At 40.6% G+C, this 17,278-nt stretch overlaps 1 long non-coding RNA gene across 3 annotated transcripts; it reads left to right on the top strand.

Moving 5' to 3' along the window:
• The first annotated feature begins 2,386 nt into the window (after nt 1-2,386).
• On the top strand, nt 2,387-12,703 carry LOC149524009 (uncharacterized). Of its 3 annotated transcripts, XR_016350179.1 has the most exons (4): nt 2,387-8,543; nt 9,582-9,608; nt 11,132-11,275; nt 12,459-12,703. It is a non-coding gene; the product is annotated as an uncharacterized LOC149524009 (long non-coding RNA). The 3 variants fall into 3 exon arrangements; XR_016350180.1 differs by lacking the exons at nt 2,387-8,543; nt 9,582-9,608 and adding an exon at nt 9,732-10,341 and having other exon boundaries at nt 12,459-12,699; XR_016350181.1 differs by lacking the exons at nt 2,387-8,543; nt 9,582-9,608 and adding an exon at nt 10,349-10,489 and having other exon boundaries at nt 12,459-12,699.
• Nucleotides 12,704-17,278: the final 4,575 nt, after the last annotated feature.

Here is a 17,278-nt window from a genome sequence, read left to right as displayed (position 1 = left end):
AACAGTAACATTCTGTGGACCACAGAGAGCTTAATCAGAATGCAGAATTCAATGTGGCCTTGAGAGCCTCCCACCACTCATACAACCTATCTCCGCAAAATAGTTTTATTGCCTATGAGCTCTTGCTGACTATTCAGAATAATACCCACGGTAAAGGCTGGATAACAATTCTGGATTATGTTCAAGATGATTCTGTACTTATCCATAGTTGTTAAATAAAGTACATTTTCTGTTTACATTAAACATAATTGGGCCACATTCTCTTGTTCAACTTAGCAGTGCTCTACACAAGACCTGGGCAAATGGGAAGCACAAATGTGGTACAGGTACAACTTCTCTAATCTGGCACCCTTGGGATCTGACCGATGCCAAACCACAGGATTTGCCAAACCATTGGAAATCAATATTGTCTATCAGCATTACCAACACTTCCACTGCTTACTGGGCTCTTAGATGACATTTAGAGCTAAATAACAGCACACAACATTAACAGCCAGGATACAAACTTTAAAGCAGTTAGAAGTTTGTAAAGAAACTTTATGAGACTGCAGGAAACTTGGTCATACCCATGATATGTGGAAATCTGGCTAACTAAAACTGTGCCGGGCCATGAATGTTGCTAGACAAGTGAGTGCCGGACTAGAGAGGTTCAACCTGTACTAAGCTAATTTTAACTTTTGCCAAATCCAGATGGTTCCCAAATGCTTGGTTGGTCCCCAGAATAAATTTTACACCAGCCACCAACACCTCCCATGAAGTTTTCCAACAGCTGTGTATCTGCCAGTTTCAGGGGTACACTAGCTATGCCCAGGTGCTAGCAACTAGGTGTGAGGAACTGAGATGTAGTGTCAGTACCTTGCTGGTTGCTGTGCTTGGGTTGTGGGCTGCGGGTGACCCCTGCTGGCCGGTGTCCGGAGCGCTGCCCAGCAGGTGGGCTGCCTAGGTCACATAGAAAGATACCCAACCGGTCTGACCGGTTGAGGGCAGCGAGGGAACTAAGGAAGTGAGTATGCGGGGAAAGAGGCAGTCTTGGGCTGGAACCATGAAGGAGACAGACTAAGGAGGGGGCTGGAATCTAGGGGCCCAAGGACCCCATCTCAAGGGATCTGAGGCATCCTGGCCCACACTCCTGTTGACACATCACATCTATGCGTGCTGTATCCTGGAAAAGCAACAAACCCTTTCAGTTCTACAGGCTGGTGGAATCTGTTCTTGCTGCTACCGGGCTGCAGGATCGGAGGATCCCCGACTCACCGTCACAGGAAGGATCTAGCCTTAAGATACTAGACAATTCACCTATGCTGGAAGAATCTTCAGATGGTCGGATCTGCCAGGTTGAAGTACTACCACAAAGCAGAATTTGGCCTAGTTATTTATAAATATAAGACCATTGATATGATACAGACACACTCAAATACTACCACAGACTGCATATAAAATGAGAATTAAGCAGCATGATTTTTAAGTAACTTTGCATGCACAGTTGCTTATTTTTAAAAATTCATTAATTTACCTATTTATTTAAATACAATACGTGCTTAGTTTACCTAACAATGGCCTGCGAAAATTTATTTAACATTTGTTTAGATAAGCAGAATAAAATGATCAACACTGAGCCTTTGTTATCCTGTAAATAAGATTTTTAAAAAATCAGATACGAATTACATTTTGTAAAGCAAATAAAACCAGTTCTAGACTCAGACTATAGTCCAAGGTTAACAATGATGTGATTTATATGAGCACGTTATAAACCTTTAAGTATTTAAATTTATATTCTACACAGTTATAACTGAAACAGCAAGAGTGATGGAGCTCCATTTTCACAGGTGACTACTATACTACATCTTAGTACTGCAGGGTATGGTAGTGAACACCGGCTAATATAATATTTTTGTAGTGTTTTCCAAGAAGACCATCAGTCAGGATTTTGCTAGGTACACTTTGTAAAAAAACAATAACTGTATCTCATAATTGTCTATTCTGCTTTAGTTTGGAAAAAGAATGTAGAGCTGACTGTGTGCTTGAAATGTTTAAGTTTATTAACAGTGCTAAATCTTCAAAATCAATATTGTTACCTCCCTTAGGGAAAATAACATTACTACTCGGATATCACCAAAACCACTCATGGTAATAAGCACGGCACCCAGCTGTGTTTATGAAACACACTTGTAAATTATTTGTCCTGTCCCCATTCTAGTAATAAGTACACCTAGAAAATGGCAGAAAACTGCTGAAAGTTAAAGGGAATTACTCTTTTAGCTCAAGGCATAGGCAACTAATGCCTGCAGGCAGAGGGGGTGCAGGGAGGGCCACCCCAAGTGATAGGATGGGGAAATGAGGGGGTTATAGCAATACAGAAATTAAAATTTAGGTGGGGGGGTCAGAGAGGTCCACCTCAAGCACTGTCATGAGTGGTGTGTGCTTTGGTGCTAAAAGTCTTGATTTCGAACCCTGATGATCATGCTCAGTAGAAGCCACTGTATTTTTAAGATGCAATTCTGAATGTTTAACAATATTTGCAGACAATGGCAGAGGCTTGGCAATGAGTTGATTGTTTAATTTCTGACTGAGAATCATCTTTAAAACAATATAATGATATCAGTCCCCAGGGTGTGAAAAGGTGGCTCTAAACTACCTTTTTGGTACTTGGCTAGTTGAGGGCAAAACCAACCCCTTAGAAAATATAAAGTAACTAACAGTTTGCTTTAAATGGTTGGGGATGTGGCAAGGGTCTGTTTTCTGTCAACTCACTGTGCTCCAATTTTGCAGGGGGATAGTCAGTTATATGGACTTTGTGCTACCTGAACATTCCCCGGTATTCCTCTTCTGCACCTCTAGAGTCACTTCCCAGTTTCTTGTACCGCCTGACCAGTGCAAAGCAGCTGGAGCTGATGCCCAATACTGAATCCACTGTAACTTTTCATAAATCAGAATGGAATGCTGTGGAAGTAATGTAGAAGCTGTAAGTTGCAAGCACAATGAGTTCATAAACCAGCAAAGATATTGCATGGGGATGTGGTTGGGTATACCATTCTCTTAAGCCACCTCAATCTGTCTGATCTAATGATCTTACCTTCAGAGTAGGCAACAGGGCCTGTTTTTCCAGGCATTTTCTGGAATACCATTGGATGCAGTCTTCTTCTTAGCATACATGAAACATACCGCAGTTAGCACATGACCAAGATTCATCACCAAATTTGTTGCACTCCTTGGATCATTAGCTTCCCTCAGGGTTGGGAAATGATGGGTAGTGTGACATCAGCGCTGATCCATTCCCCTCCCTCACACTGGATGCAGTTTAAAGATTGGTAATAAGCCAGGTATTGGGTAGATGGCTGGGAATATTCTTTTATTGGCATGAGACTGATTGGTAAAGCAATGTGCCATGTCAACACAGGCCTTAGTTACTCTTGGATGCCCTCCTTTCTGCACAGCACCTCATTGCATTCATCCCTATGTCTCTCTGACCGCCATCAAATATACGCTTCCTGCTGTTGAAATTTTTCCTCGTTAGATTATACTGTGCATGGTACCTCCAAAAGCACATTTGCCTGGGAAAGCTGGGCTGAAATTAGCCCATTATTTTAAAGGGTATTTTGGATCCATTCCATGTGAGATTCTGTAAAATAGGGATTTATTATTAAAACCAGTCTGACTTTAAATCTCTTACTCTTCTTTAAACATGTAGAATTAGGATGGGTGTAAATATAATTTTTAGATGTTTATCTTGCTCTAGAAGTGTTTGCTTTCTTTTAGCTTGGGGGAGGGGGTCCTAGTAAGTAGAGGAGAAGGGATCATTATGTTCTCTCCATGATGTTTGCTTTATTGATTGCAATTTGTAACTTAACTTGCTGCAGCGCTCATAGACTGGTGTTTGCACTAGGATTCTCTGTAAGTTATTCATTTTTAAAGCAATGAGAAGCTGTGGAAGAAGTTCAAAGAAGGTTAATAGGGCACAAAATTTCTAATAACTACAGAATATTAGGAAAAAATAGAATGATTACGCTAATGAATACACGATATAGCTCAATCTTATTATTCTGCATTAGTCAAATCCATAATTTATAATTTTAATAAACTCCCAACCTCTTTTAACCAAAATATATATCCCACTTGTTTTTATTAGCTACATAGAAAGATTGATTATGCAAAATAATTACACTGTATAAACTAAATTCTAATCACTGCTAAGAACCTATATATGAGACTGTAACAGCAGAGCCGGCCCAAGCTACGGGCTGACTGGACTACCACCAGGGACTGTCTGGCCGGGCGGGGGTGGCACCACGCATGCTCTGTGTGCTCGGGAGTGGGGCCACGCATGCGCCACATGCCCGGGGGTGGTGCCACGCATGCGCCGCATGCCTGGGGGTGGGGCCACGCATGCTCTGGGCGCCAGGAGACGAGGGACGCCGTGCCGGACCTGGTAACAGGGACAATATTGACAAAACACAATCCTGAGATTACATTATTTAATCCCTTCATTGTGAACTTGTTGGAAACTTTCTGACAAAACATTAAAACTGAAACTTTTCACCAGAATTGTATCTGTAAGCAAGTTGTGAACTTCCATTGCAGCTAACTGGAATGAGAGAGAAAACTTGGGTGTTTATGTAAAAAGAGTTTACTCCTGTTTTGCTTATATTTGTTAGATATTCAGCAGATGGAGTAGTATTTTGCTCATTGTAACCAATTAAATTTGTCACCCAACACCAGCTATGTTTGTATTAAATGCAGGGGTAGCTAAAATATTACTACCAATGTTCGTAATTTTGTGGGAATACAGAAAAGAAGGATTGTGCTAAATTGTTCCAAATGAAAGGGCTTACAGCTAGCAGAAAGAATCTTGCAAATGCAGGTGCTTGACTTTCAGAGCTCTGAGGGGGTAAGGGAAGGTTATTCTGGGCAGGATGCTATATGGCTTTCCCTCCCTGAAAAGGTTTGATTTGTTTCCCCCCACACACTGTTCAAAGAACAGAGCTAAGTAGGCATCATTGTATGTCTCTTTGTATATTAATTGTGTTGGAGTTGTGAATGTCTACACTACCAAGTTTTGTTGCCAAAAATACCTTTTGCTGACAAAACAGTAAGAGCATTCATGCTGCAATATAACTTTTGTTGGGAAAAACACCCAATTTGGTAACAAAAAAACTTCCACCCCTTTGAGAGACTTTTTTTCTTTCCCTCTTTCTTTATTGTCGACAAAGAGCCAGTGTAGACACTGCTGTTGATTTTGTCCACAGAACTGGTTTCTGCCAGTATCCCACAATGCCTTCTCTGATGGCTGTGCCCAGCATTTTGATCTCCACTGCCCTGCAACCTTGTGTCCCTCCCCTTTCAAAGCTCTGGGGAATATCTGACAGCTGATTGAACTGCTCTGTTTGGGGAACAAAGAAAAAAATCATTGGACTGCTCTTGTTCTTCCCTGCACTAGGAATACAGCGGCAGGCAGACTGCTGCTGCAGGAGGTGGGGCCCAGGCTACTTTGCTGCTTTGGCATTCCATAGCAGGGAGAGCTCACAGAGATACTCACGATACTGCTCCCAGCAGCTGAGGATGCAGTGAGAGAAATTGGAGGGAATCTCCCAAAAGGGGAGAAGACAAACAAGAGATAATGATGGGAAACCTGACTATAAATATCAAAGGATAACTGCGGGGAAAACCCCAAGATTTACACATCACGGATTGCTGCATGACATTGCAAAAACCTATAGATTCAAATAGGATCTTACCAAGTATAAAAATGGAGTGTCCTTGCCAAGGGACTCTGGGTTCCGTCCTGCAAAGCCAAGCCTCATAGACATGAATTATGATTGATAGTACCCAGATCCTCACTCATGTTCAATATAAATGGCCAGTAGATTTACTTGAGCCACAATAGACTAATAATTATAAGATCATTTGCAGGACGTGTGTGTCTGTATGTGTGTGTGTGAATGCATATGCTGCTTTCCATGTTATATTATCAATAAATGTGATGCATTGCCTTTCCCCCTGAAAAAGATCCCATGTGCTTCTTATCTGCATAACAAGCACCCTGTGCTCTGCAGGCAACACTGAAGGGCTGGCTGGTAGAGGCTAGCCTAATCACACCCCTTCCCTATGAGGCCAGCACCTTCTGGAGAGCGTGGAGCTGGCTTCCCCAGGGCCTGGTGACGTCTTTCATTAGCCCTGGTTGAGCGTCTTGGTTTCATCAAAGGTGGAGCAGGAAAAAAAAATCTAAAGTCTCAAACATTTTAGCAGGATGGGAAAACTACTTCCTGCCCAGTTCTATCTAACCTCCAAGTTTCTATTGCCCTGGCACATGGCTAATAAGTAAACAGTGAAAGTGTCTGTGTCTCTTTGAATAGGAACAGAGGTCAAAGAGGAGGAAAATTCTTTACACACTTCCCTTATGAAACTGCATGATTTCTAGGGCACAAAGATTTGGCCCTGTAAATTTTATTAACCAAGAGTTTGTGTAAAATCTGCCTTTTAAAAACTCCTGTAGAATTTAATTGAAAAAAAGAATGTGATCCTTAGACTAGACACATGACTTTCATTCCTAGCTCTGACCAATGACCTTCTCTGTTTCCTTTCTCAGTTTCACCTTGTCTATTTAGACTATATGTTCTTTGGGACATGGACTGCCTCTTAGCTATGTGTTGGTACAGGGTCTTGCACACTGGGGTCCTGATCTTGAATGAAGTCTCTAAGCACCTCTGTAATGCAAATACTACATAATTTAAAACAATTTTTTCTATAATTTATTGGACTATCCTATAGATTTTGATAGAAAACAATTCCTTTAGGATATAGTGTTATAGGGTGGTTAAAAAATCCAAAGAAAGAGTGGCATTCTCTGTTATACTACATAACAGAGATTTCTAGATAGTTTATTGTGACCCCTATTACAGGTTTGAACCATATGAAATTCTGTATGACTTTTCCATTAGGGATATTTTCTCTACATCTACTATATATATTTGAAAGAGTTTGTCTGTCTTTTTGGAGACGTCTACACTGCATGGCTATTTTGAAATAAGATATTCCAGAATAGCTGTTCTGAAATGGCTTATTTCAAAATAGCACATCTACACTGCAGGGAACCCTCAAAATTAGTCCAAGGGAGGCTTCCCTAATGTAGATGTGCAATCTCAGTTTAGAGCCCTAGGAGGTACTAGGGAGGAATAACTTAGAATAGCCCTGGTGAGGGACTCTTTCAAAATAGCAGCAGTGGAGCGTCTACTCACATCTTATTTCGAAATAGCTATTTTGGAATAGGTGTTATTCCTCGTAGAATGAGGTTTACAGATTTTGGAATAAGCTGTCCGTTATTTCAATATTATTTCAAAATAACGAAATGGCTATGTAGACGCTCACATTGTTATTTTGAAATAACAAAATAGCTATCTCGAAATAACAGTGCAGTGTAGACGCACCCTTTGTGTGTTTTTCTGTTTTTTCAAGAACTACTCCTAAACAGTAGGAGCTAGGACCACCAAATTCAGTATTTAGCTTACTCTTATCTTAACTTAAAGCAACATAAGAGTTTGGCTGTGCCTCGAAAATGGGATGCGTCTGGAATAGGATTGCTTTTCATAATACCAACCAGAAAAGAGACAGAATCACCACATCAAGAACAGTCCTCAAAATTGACATAACTGAGTGACTGTTGAAAGAGGGTCCAGGCTGGGCTCAGGGACTACAGCAGCTCTGTGATAGACTCTCCCCACCATGCTTTATGAAATGTACTTATGGACATGAATATATGTAACTCAAAGGTGCTTTGAACGAATTACTTTGTGTAACCTATCAATCTTCATGTAACGATCCACTGGTTCTGCTTATCTTACTTTGATGTATGTATCATTTGTGTGTGTAAAATTAGACATATGGTATGGAAAATACTTTGTGGGTTTCAAATGTGTGAATGAGAGACACGGAGGGTGTTACACTCAACTGTTAAACAATCTCTTTTGTCCTTAAGTCTGAGCAGTGGTTGGTAGGGAGTTGCCTCAAGTCCTTAACAAAAAGAATAGGAAAGCAGAGGCCTTGGTCTTTTGGCTGGCTGCACCTGAAGAAAAGGAGCAGAAGACCCCAGGGTAGGGGAGGCAGCCCTGGTTTGGAGGGGCAGCTGAAAAAGAGGTTATAGGGTGAGTTTGAGTACGTTTGTACTAAGGTTTCAGTGTACAATTAGCCAAGTGTTTTTGTTTCTTTTGCCTGTTCTCACTTATTACTACTTAAATCCTATTACTTGTACTTAATAAAATCACTATCAGCCCCAGTGTAAGTAACAGTTACCTGGGGAGGCAACCAGTGTGTACATTCTCCCTTCCATTGTTAAAGGTGGCTTACCTAATTCTTTGGGATTTGATCCCATTTGGGGAGTGGTATCTCAGGAAGCAGGGCCCTAAACTTCACTCTCCTTGGAGCTAAAGAGGTTCAGCGTCTCTACTGCTTTCTGGTAGGGGCAGGCATCTCAGCTCGGGGCCTTGGCTGAGGGAGACCAGCAGAGCTGGCCCAGCAGGAACTGGCAGTGAGAAGCCCCAGAGAGCAGGAAGGTGAGTGGCAGTGGCTGTGTCAGTGCCCCAGGACTCACCCCCGAGGGGTCATCTGTGACCACATCGCGTCACAGTCCAGGGTGGGCTCAGGGACTACAGCAGCTCTGTTCTGGGCCAGAAGAGGGTTGTGCCCTCCCAGCTATGGCAGCTCTGTGCTGGGGCCATGGGAGGGAGCATCTCTGCTCCTCTCCCAGCAACAACTGCTCCATGCTGTTGCTAGAAGAGGGGGTTCCTCCCCCCCAGCCATGCCATCCAACCCCGCGCTGCCCCAGAGTTGCCGCTGCCAGGGGACGGGTGGTCCTTCCATGGCCCCTGCCCAGCTTAACCTGGACCTGCCCCATTCAGGAGACGTGCACCCCTACCCAACTATGCCCACTGGAGCTGCTTCAGTCAAGGAGAGGTACTTCTCACCTGGCTGCAAGATACTGCAATGGGTGGGGGGAGTCCTTCCTCCACAAGGCAGCCCGCCTACTGAACCCCTCATGTACATTTTCATTTTATTTTCAAAAAAAATAAAAATTAAGGACCCGAACAACACTGGGTAAATCTTCTAATAACCTATATTTCTAATTATTCACTTTTAAAATCTGCAGTTGTTTCCACATTATGGCAAAGTTTCTTCTAGGCTGAGGGCCAGCCTTCCTATTTGCAGATGCAATTTTTAATGTGAAAAATGCAGTTTCAAAATTTGGGGATGCAAAAGGCCCATCTGCACTTTTTGCACTCACAAACTGAGTACATATATCTCAATAAGTATATGTCTCATTACCCAGTTTGCTCCCTAAATCAGGTTATTGAAACATTACTACAAAGATTTGTGTCTACAATTTAGATGAAGGCAACAGATTTGCAGGCACATATTTTGTAGGTGCAGACTAAATCCATAAACTACACTCAGTCTTATGAAAATTTACATCTCAAAAGATTTCCACTAATTTGTTACTTGCTAAAACCATGAACTAACCAGGATTTTCTATTGCTATTACTATCTATTTTATTAATTCTTGTATCTTTAATTTTTGCTATTTTGGATTACAGTAGCACTTGGGGACCCTGTGAAAAAAGGTAATCAAGAGTTTGGATATGCTTACTTGCTCTTTTGTCCTTTGATCCAGATCAATTTACTTTATGTAAAGGTCTTTAACTCATAACTGTTTTTTGTAGGGAAGGGAGAGCCATAGGTGTTGTTTAATTTCTAACTATTTCCCCCTTTTTAGAATAATTCAAGCCAAATAAATTTTCTCTCTTTTCTTGTGGCTCTCTAATAAAGCTCCTCTTCCTCCTTAACTCACAAAATTCGCCTCTACTCTGCAAATACACTGGCCTATATGTGACAGCTACATCATACAATGAATTATTTTTTTAAAAGCAGATGATCCACAACACTCCCAAGTGGCTGAAATTATTCTCTCACCCCAGATAGCAAAGTGCATCTGCTCCTTCTTGCCCTTTACCCTGGAGTTGAGGAGGCAGATCTTTTTGCTCAGGGTGTTGTGGTTTCTTCCTGCCCTAGGCAGCAAACAGCAAGAGCACCTTCTCTCTGTCCCAGTTAAAGGAATCTGGGACAGGGTAGGGGATTACAGTTATATTACATTCTTTCAACAACATCGACCTTGGGACTAGAGTCAATACTCAGCATGAGTTGCAGCATTGAGATCAGACTTTAATTTAAGTGGCAGCCTCAGGCAACAGAGCCAAACAAGCAGAAGGGCAACCGTGCTGCAGAAATTATAGCTGGCCGTGCCAGGGGTTGCAGTGAGCACAACCAGCCAAACTAGAGGGTGACTGACAGGAAAAGGTAAGAAACAGAAGAGTCAGATAAACAAAGGGCAGCAAACAATAGTGCACATTAATCATGCGAGAGGGAAGAGACAGAACAGCCAAGCTTGGGGATGGGCTACTGAGCACCTTCAGCAGGGACTGCAGTATTGGTCTGTAAAAGAAAGGTAATGTACCTGAGTCTTAACTTGTCACAGCCATACTGAGTCAGAGCAAAGGTCCATCTAGCCCAGTGTCCTGTCTTCCAACAGTGGTCAACGCCAGGTGCCCCAGAGGGAATGAACAGAATAGGAAGTCATCAAGTGATCCATCCCCTGTCCTCCATGCCCAGCCTCTGACAAACAGAGCCTAAGGACCCCCATTCCTGCCCATCCTGGGTGTGTCTACACAACAAAGAAAAGTCGGAAAAAGCCACACAAATTGTGAACCACAATTTGCATATCTTTTTCCGCTTTTCTTTCGGAAGAGGCTTTTCCAAAATTTGGCACATCTACACACACAGTGCCAAATTTTGGAAAAACCTCTTCTTTTGGCACATCCCTTCTTCCTCATAAAATGAGGTTTACAGGGATGACAAAAGAATGTGTCTGCTTTTCCAAAAAAAAATTCGGAAAAGCGGATGCGTTCTTTGGATGCAGAATAAGACCCATTCTTCTTACTCCTCGATGGCTAACTTGGAGTTTTCCCATTTCAAAGTATATGTGTCGGTGGTGGGCAAGGTGACAATGAAGTCTAGCATAGTGGATATTTCTGTATAGTTGCATTTTCAGGGCTTTTTAGATTCTCTAAAGTTCTTTTTTTTTCTCCAGAATCTCAGAAATGATTCTCCTGCAGCTACTGGAGGTCAACATAAGAACAGCCATACTGGGCCCGACCAACAGTCCAGCCAGCCCAGCATTCTGTCTGCCGACAGTGGCCAATACCAGATGTCCCAGAGAGAGGGATCACAACAGGTAATCCCTCCCCTGTCACCCACCTTCAGAGAAAGTGAGGCTAGGAACACCATTCCTACCCATCCTGGCTAATAGCTATTGATGGCCCTAACCTCCATGAATCTATCTAGCTCTTTTTTGAACCCTTTTAAAGTCCTAGCCTTTACCACCTCCTCTGGCAAGGAGTTCCAGAGGATGACTATGTGCTGAGTGAAGAAAAACTTCCTTTTGTTTTAAACCTGATGCCTGTTAATTTCATTTGGTGACCCCTAGTTCTTATATTGTGGGAATAAGTAAATAACTTTTCCTTATTCACTTTTTCCACACCAGTCATGATTTTATAGACCTCTGGCATATCCCCCCCTTACTTTCCTCTTTTCTAAGCTGAGAAGTCCAAGTCTTTTTAATGTCTCTTCATATGGGACCCGTTCCAAACCTCTAATCATTTTTGTTGCCCTTTTCTTAACCTTTTCCAATGCCAATATATATTTTCTGAGATGAGACGACCACATCTGCACGCAGTATTCAAGATGTGGGCGTACCATGGTTTTATATAGAGGCATTAAGATATTTTCTGTCTTATTCTCTATCCCTGTTTAAATGATTCCTAATGTTCTATTTGCTTTTTGACTGCTGCTGCACACTGAGTGGATATTTTCAGAGAACTATTGGTAATGACTCCAAGATCTCTCTCTTAAGTAGTTGTAGCTAAATTAGACCCCATAATTTTGTAGGTGTAGTTGGGATTGTTTTTTTCCAATGTGCATTACTTTGCATTTACCAACATTAAAATTCATTTGCAATTTTGTTGCCCAATCACTTAGTTTGGTGAGATCTTTTTGATCTCTTCACAGACTGCTTTGGTCGTAACTATCTTAGCAGTCTGGTATCATCTGAAAATTGTGCCATCTCACTGTTTACGCCTTTCTCTAGATCATTTATAAGAAAGTTGAATAGGATTGGCCCTGGGACAGACCCTTGGGGGACCCCATTAGTTACTTCTCTCCACTTGGAAAACTTGCCATTTATTCCTACCCTTTGTTTCCTGTTTTTTAACTAGTTATCAATCCATGAAAGGGCCACTGTTGCTGTATGGCAGGCTAGAGTCCATACAAATATGTAGTGACTCAGGCCTCACAAGTGTGAAACCTATTTACAATGTAAAATCCCTAATGACTTCAACCCTTATCTGTATCTTTCACAGGAGCGGAGAAAACCTGGCCAACATTTGTTCTGGTTATGCAAATCATTGAATTGCTTGCTTATGTTGTTTAAGGTTTTCTAGTAAACTTGAGTTTAGTTGTACTACATTGCCTCCAGACTTTTATTCACTATGTGTTCCAAAGAGCTAAGATCAGCTCAGTGATGCCTTTGCTCCTGTTGATCTAGCCAAGAGTTTTGAAAATAATAGGACAGAGCTGTGTGACCTCTTGGATGCTCTCAGAGGAGTGAGTGGAAGGTAAAAGAAATTGGAATAGAAGCTAAGGAGGGCAAAAACAACAAGCAAGGAAGCACCAAGCGGTGTTGAATCCATTTTCAAAAATATTTGTCCAAATACGGAATACATTCTGGGAACAAAATGGTGCTGACTGAAAACATTAAAAACAGTTCTTATGTTCTTGTGTTAGATGGCCCCCATCTCTTTCCTCCACAGCACTGTAAAAGTTCCAGCGTTACCCCTACTAGACATGTCAGGAAAAAGGAATAAACATCATCAGTCATATCTTCCTACCTGAGAATCTGCAGCCTATCCATATTTTCCTTTGGATCCTAGACATAAGGAAAAAAGAAGACAAAGAAGATCAAATAATGGAAGAAAACAGTCACAACCATATATACCAAAGGATACAATTTAAAAAAAATGAACACACATGAAAAGGACAAATCACATTACAGAACAGAAGGGGGATGTGGAGGGGGAGGGAAGGAAGGTGAATGCCAGTGAGTTAATGATATTAGAGGTGGGGAAGGGGAAATGTCTGTGAGTTAATAGTATTAGAGGTGATAATTGGGGAAGCTATCTTTGTAATGTGTAAGATAGTTGGGGTCTTTATTAAGTCCGGTGCGGAGAAATAAAGACCCCAACTATCTTACACATTACAAAGATAGCTTCCCCAATTATCACCTCTAATACTATTAACTCACAGACATTTCCCCTTCCCCACCTCTAATATCATTAACTCACTGGCATTCACCTTCCTTCCCCCCCTCCCCCCCCCCCACATCCCCCTTCTGTTCTGTAATGTGATTTGTCCTTTTCATGTGTGTTCATTTTTTTTAATTGTATCCTTTGGTATATATGGTTGTGACTGTTTTCTTCCATTATTTGATCTGAGGAAGTGGGTCTGGCCCACGAAAGCTCATCATCTAATAAACCATCTTGTTAGTCTTTAAAGTGCTACATTGTCCTGCATTTTGCTTCAGCTACCCCAGACTAACACGGCTACATCTCTACCACTAAAGAAGATCAGTTCACCTTATAAATCCCAATGACACAGCTCCTGTTCACTAATACTTTAGCCTAAGTTCACACTGCAAGCTAAAAAGGATAAAATATTTATTACCTTGCTCTGTAATTTCCTCTGAGTTTTTTTTCTATGTCACACGTCCTTCAGGGCAAGTTATCTTAACTCAGGGTTCAGTTACAACTACTGGATTTCCTATGCAAATCAAGATTCATCATCTTAGGGTCTCTTGGCTGGGGTATAAATTATATTTTGATGTGGTTCCCAACATTGGTTGCTAAGAAACAGCCCTTTGTAAACTCCTGGGCCTGGTCTTCCTTGGGATGCTCCACTTTCTGAGGATTATTTTTGCACAGTGGCGCCTTGCGATGAAGCACTATGTTACATTTATACAGCAGAGTGAGAGCACTGTACATTATCCAAGTGAGCTATGGCTCTCCAGCTGCTTTATACTAATTCATCATGAAAGCAAGCTGTTCTGCTAATGATATATTAGTGTAATAATCTGAGCAAGGCACACTGATGATATACAACTCAAAAGATGGCACCATTTATGGTAGTAAAGTTCCAGGAAGATATTCAATATCATTACAGGCTGTTGGGTGACTTTTATTGGAAATAAAGTCAGCCAATATACACTGCATAAATTGAAGGTGCTTTTCCAGCCCTAGTCAGGAATGCTAGCATTAAAATAGATTTTCTGCCAATATGGTGACAGACTTGCTACCCTGTTTAACATGAGTGGCTTGGTTGTTTTTAATCTGACTTGTCATTAGTAAGAAAAAGAACTAGCTACAAAGAAACAAATCTAGTTTACATACATCATTTCTGTTTCCACTACTTCATATATAGTACCTCAACCTTTCCCAATTAATGTTAGCAGAATTAACATTATCTGTAAATGATCTTATTTATGTACATCAACTATAACTCACTGATTCTTGTAATGTTTTGTTTTCATGTCATATCAACACATTTCTAGTGTAACTCAAGTGATTTCTGTGATGTTAGACATTAATGAATCTGGCCCTCTATTTTTCATTGTTTACAGTATATTATGTAAGAGAAGAAGATTGCTTGTCAAATATTTTATATTACAGTGAATGTTATTTTGTATACTGAAAGTTCACACTGCTATGTCTGTTCTCTGGCCACACAGACAACTTTATATCTTAGGGATATGAATCAAAACTAATTTGTGAGCATTGTATTATTTTTTTCCTATTGAGAAGAGATGAGGAGTGGAGTATTGAAAAACAGAAATTATAAACTGTTTCATACATGTCTAACTTGTCTGAGTGCAAATATGGAAAATGGAGCTTTACTTGGTTGAAATGATGAGAAAAACTGGTGCACAAGACCTTTCCCTCAAAATGAAAGCTGAAGAAAATACTATCATAGCTTTTGGGGCATTTAAAGTTCCTTTGTGTTCCAAGATTTGTTCTCCAAAGAAACTGATGTGCTTAGGTTTCTGCTTAATATCATAATAAATATGACAAAAATAACAATAACAGTGGTCTTCTATAGCACCTTCCGTTCAAGACCCTGAAGCAACTTTAAAATAGGAATTAAGTCAATTTACCACTGAGGTAAGTTAGTATGCCATCATTTTACAGATGGGGAAACTGAAGCAAAAGGAAGTTAAGGGCCTAATGCAAACTTTATTATATTCAAAAGCAGTCTGAGGGTATGTCTATACTACAAGAGTATTTTGAAATAAGCTATTTTGGAATAATAACTACAGGGGAGCCTCAAAATTAGTCTAAGGCAGGTTCCCCTAATGTGGATGCACTACCTCAATTTAGAACTCCAGGAAGCATCGGGGGCTAATTAGTTTGAATGGCCTGGGGAGAAATAGTAGCAGTGGAACATCCACACTTCTGCTATTTCGAAATAGGTATTATTCCTCATGAAATGAGAGTTTATTGTTCCAGAAGAAGCCTGTTATTTCAAAATAATTTTGAAATAATAGACTTGCCATGTGGATGCTCACCTTGTTGTTTTGAAATAACATGAGTTATTTCGAAATAATGCTGTGGTGTAGATGTGCCCTAAGACCTCATTGACCTTTGAATTTGGCCCCAAGACTTGCAAAAAGTCAGATAGCAACTGTGTGGCAGAACAAGGACTAGAATTTTGAATGTGATCTCCTGAATCACAGCCCTGCTCTGCTTCTGTTTTAGGCACCTAGCACTTGCTTCTGACAGCTTCCCTATGAGGAAAATATTATTCACTGATGCAGCATAACAATTTTCTTTTACATGTACTAGGAGTATGGAGTTGGTGGAGTATGGAGTTAACTTTGTTCATAGGAGAAAAATGGTGCCCTCCTAAAAGAAAAGGCCTATTAGGAACTAGGAAACAAGAGATAAGGCTTTTTTGTAATATGAAGAGTGTATTCTCCCTCATGTAAACATATTTTCTGGGCAGGAACCTCCCTGAAAAATGCCTCAGTGCACAATGAGTCTTGTAGTTTGCTACAGTTATATCCCTATACTGTCAAATATATTCTAAAAGGAATAATTCTAAAATACACTAGTGTATAGATCTACTCTTTTGCACAGTGAATGCATGTGCTCATTGCACAAATGAAGAGAGTTTCAAGTTGATTTTTGTTATCTTATAAGGCATTGAAAATTACAAAAGGCATCAAATTAAAGGGCCATCTTAAATTAGATTGTATTATCTTAGTACTGAAATATCTAATGAGATGCCTAGAGACAAAGTCAGAAATCATTTAGATTAATTTTATTCCCTTTATTGGGATATTGGAAGTTATGTAATACTTAGCGTAATGAACAGTTGAAGGATAAGATATTAGTCTGAACGATGTATTACTGTGTTCAACCTAGTACAGTGCAGCTTGCAAGATCAGAATCTGGCAGAGAAATCTCTAGCTGGGGAAATGCAAATATTGACTGCAGATTTTGTATTGCATCAAACGATTTTTCTAAAATAGGATTTTCTTTTTAAAAAACCTAAACCTATATTGAGTAGTGATACTATTCCCCCACCCCTAGTTTATCAGGTATATATGCTGTAATCCACTACTTAGCATAATTGTTTCTATATTCTTTTCTATATTCTCCTGTTCAATCAACCTGTAGTTGGCATAGCACTATGGAGTAGGGAAAAGGTGGTTTTATGCTACTTTTAAATTTCCTTAATCCTGATACCAGCCAGGAAATCATCTGACCCTTTGTGTAAATTAGAGCAGCATCAGAGCTGGTCTAATTTATGCCTGACTTCACAGAGTTCAAGATGATCAGCAGTTAGACATTTTAAAGTCTAGAGGAATGTCCATCATGACCTTCCTTCTCCTGATAACTGTAAAAGCTTATCTGGGTTGCCACACTAGGGATGATTGCCTTATCTCTTATACAGCATTCGGCACATTTCATAGAATCATAGAATACTAGGACTGGGAGGGTCCTCGAGATTTCAACATCAGGTGCCTCAAGATTTGTCTACACTGCAGTTAAAAACCTACAGCTGGTCCAAGCCATCAGGCTCACACTCATAGGGCTTGGGTTAAAGGGTTGGGATCCTGAAAAGCGTG

This window comes from Pelodiscus sinensis, chromosome 8 (genome assembly GCF_052426305.1).
Source record: "Pelodiscus sinensis isolate ZL-2025 chromosome 8, ASM5242630v1, whole genome shotgun sequence".
NCBI classification, from domain to species: domain Eukaryota; kingdom Metazoa; phylum Chordata; order Testudines; family Trionychidae; genus Pelodiscus; species Pelodiscus sinensis.
Note: the sequence above shows the minus strand (reverse complement) of the source record. Positions and strands in the feature narration are given on the sequence as shown.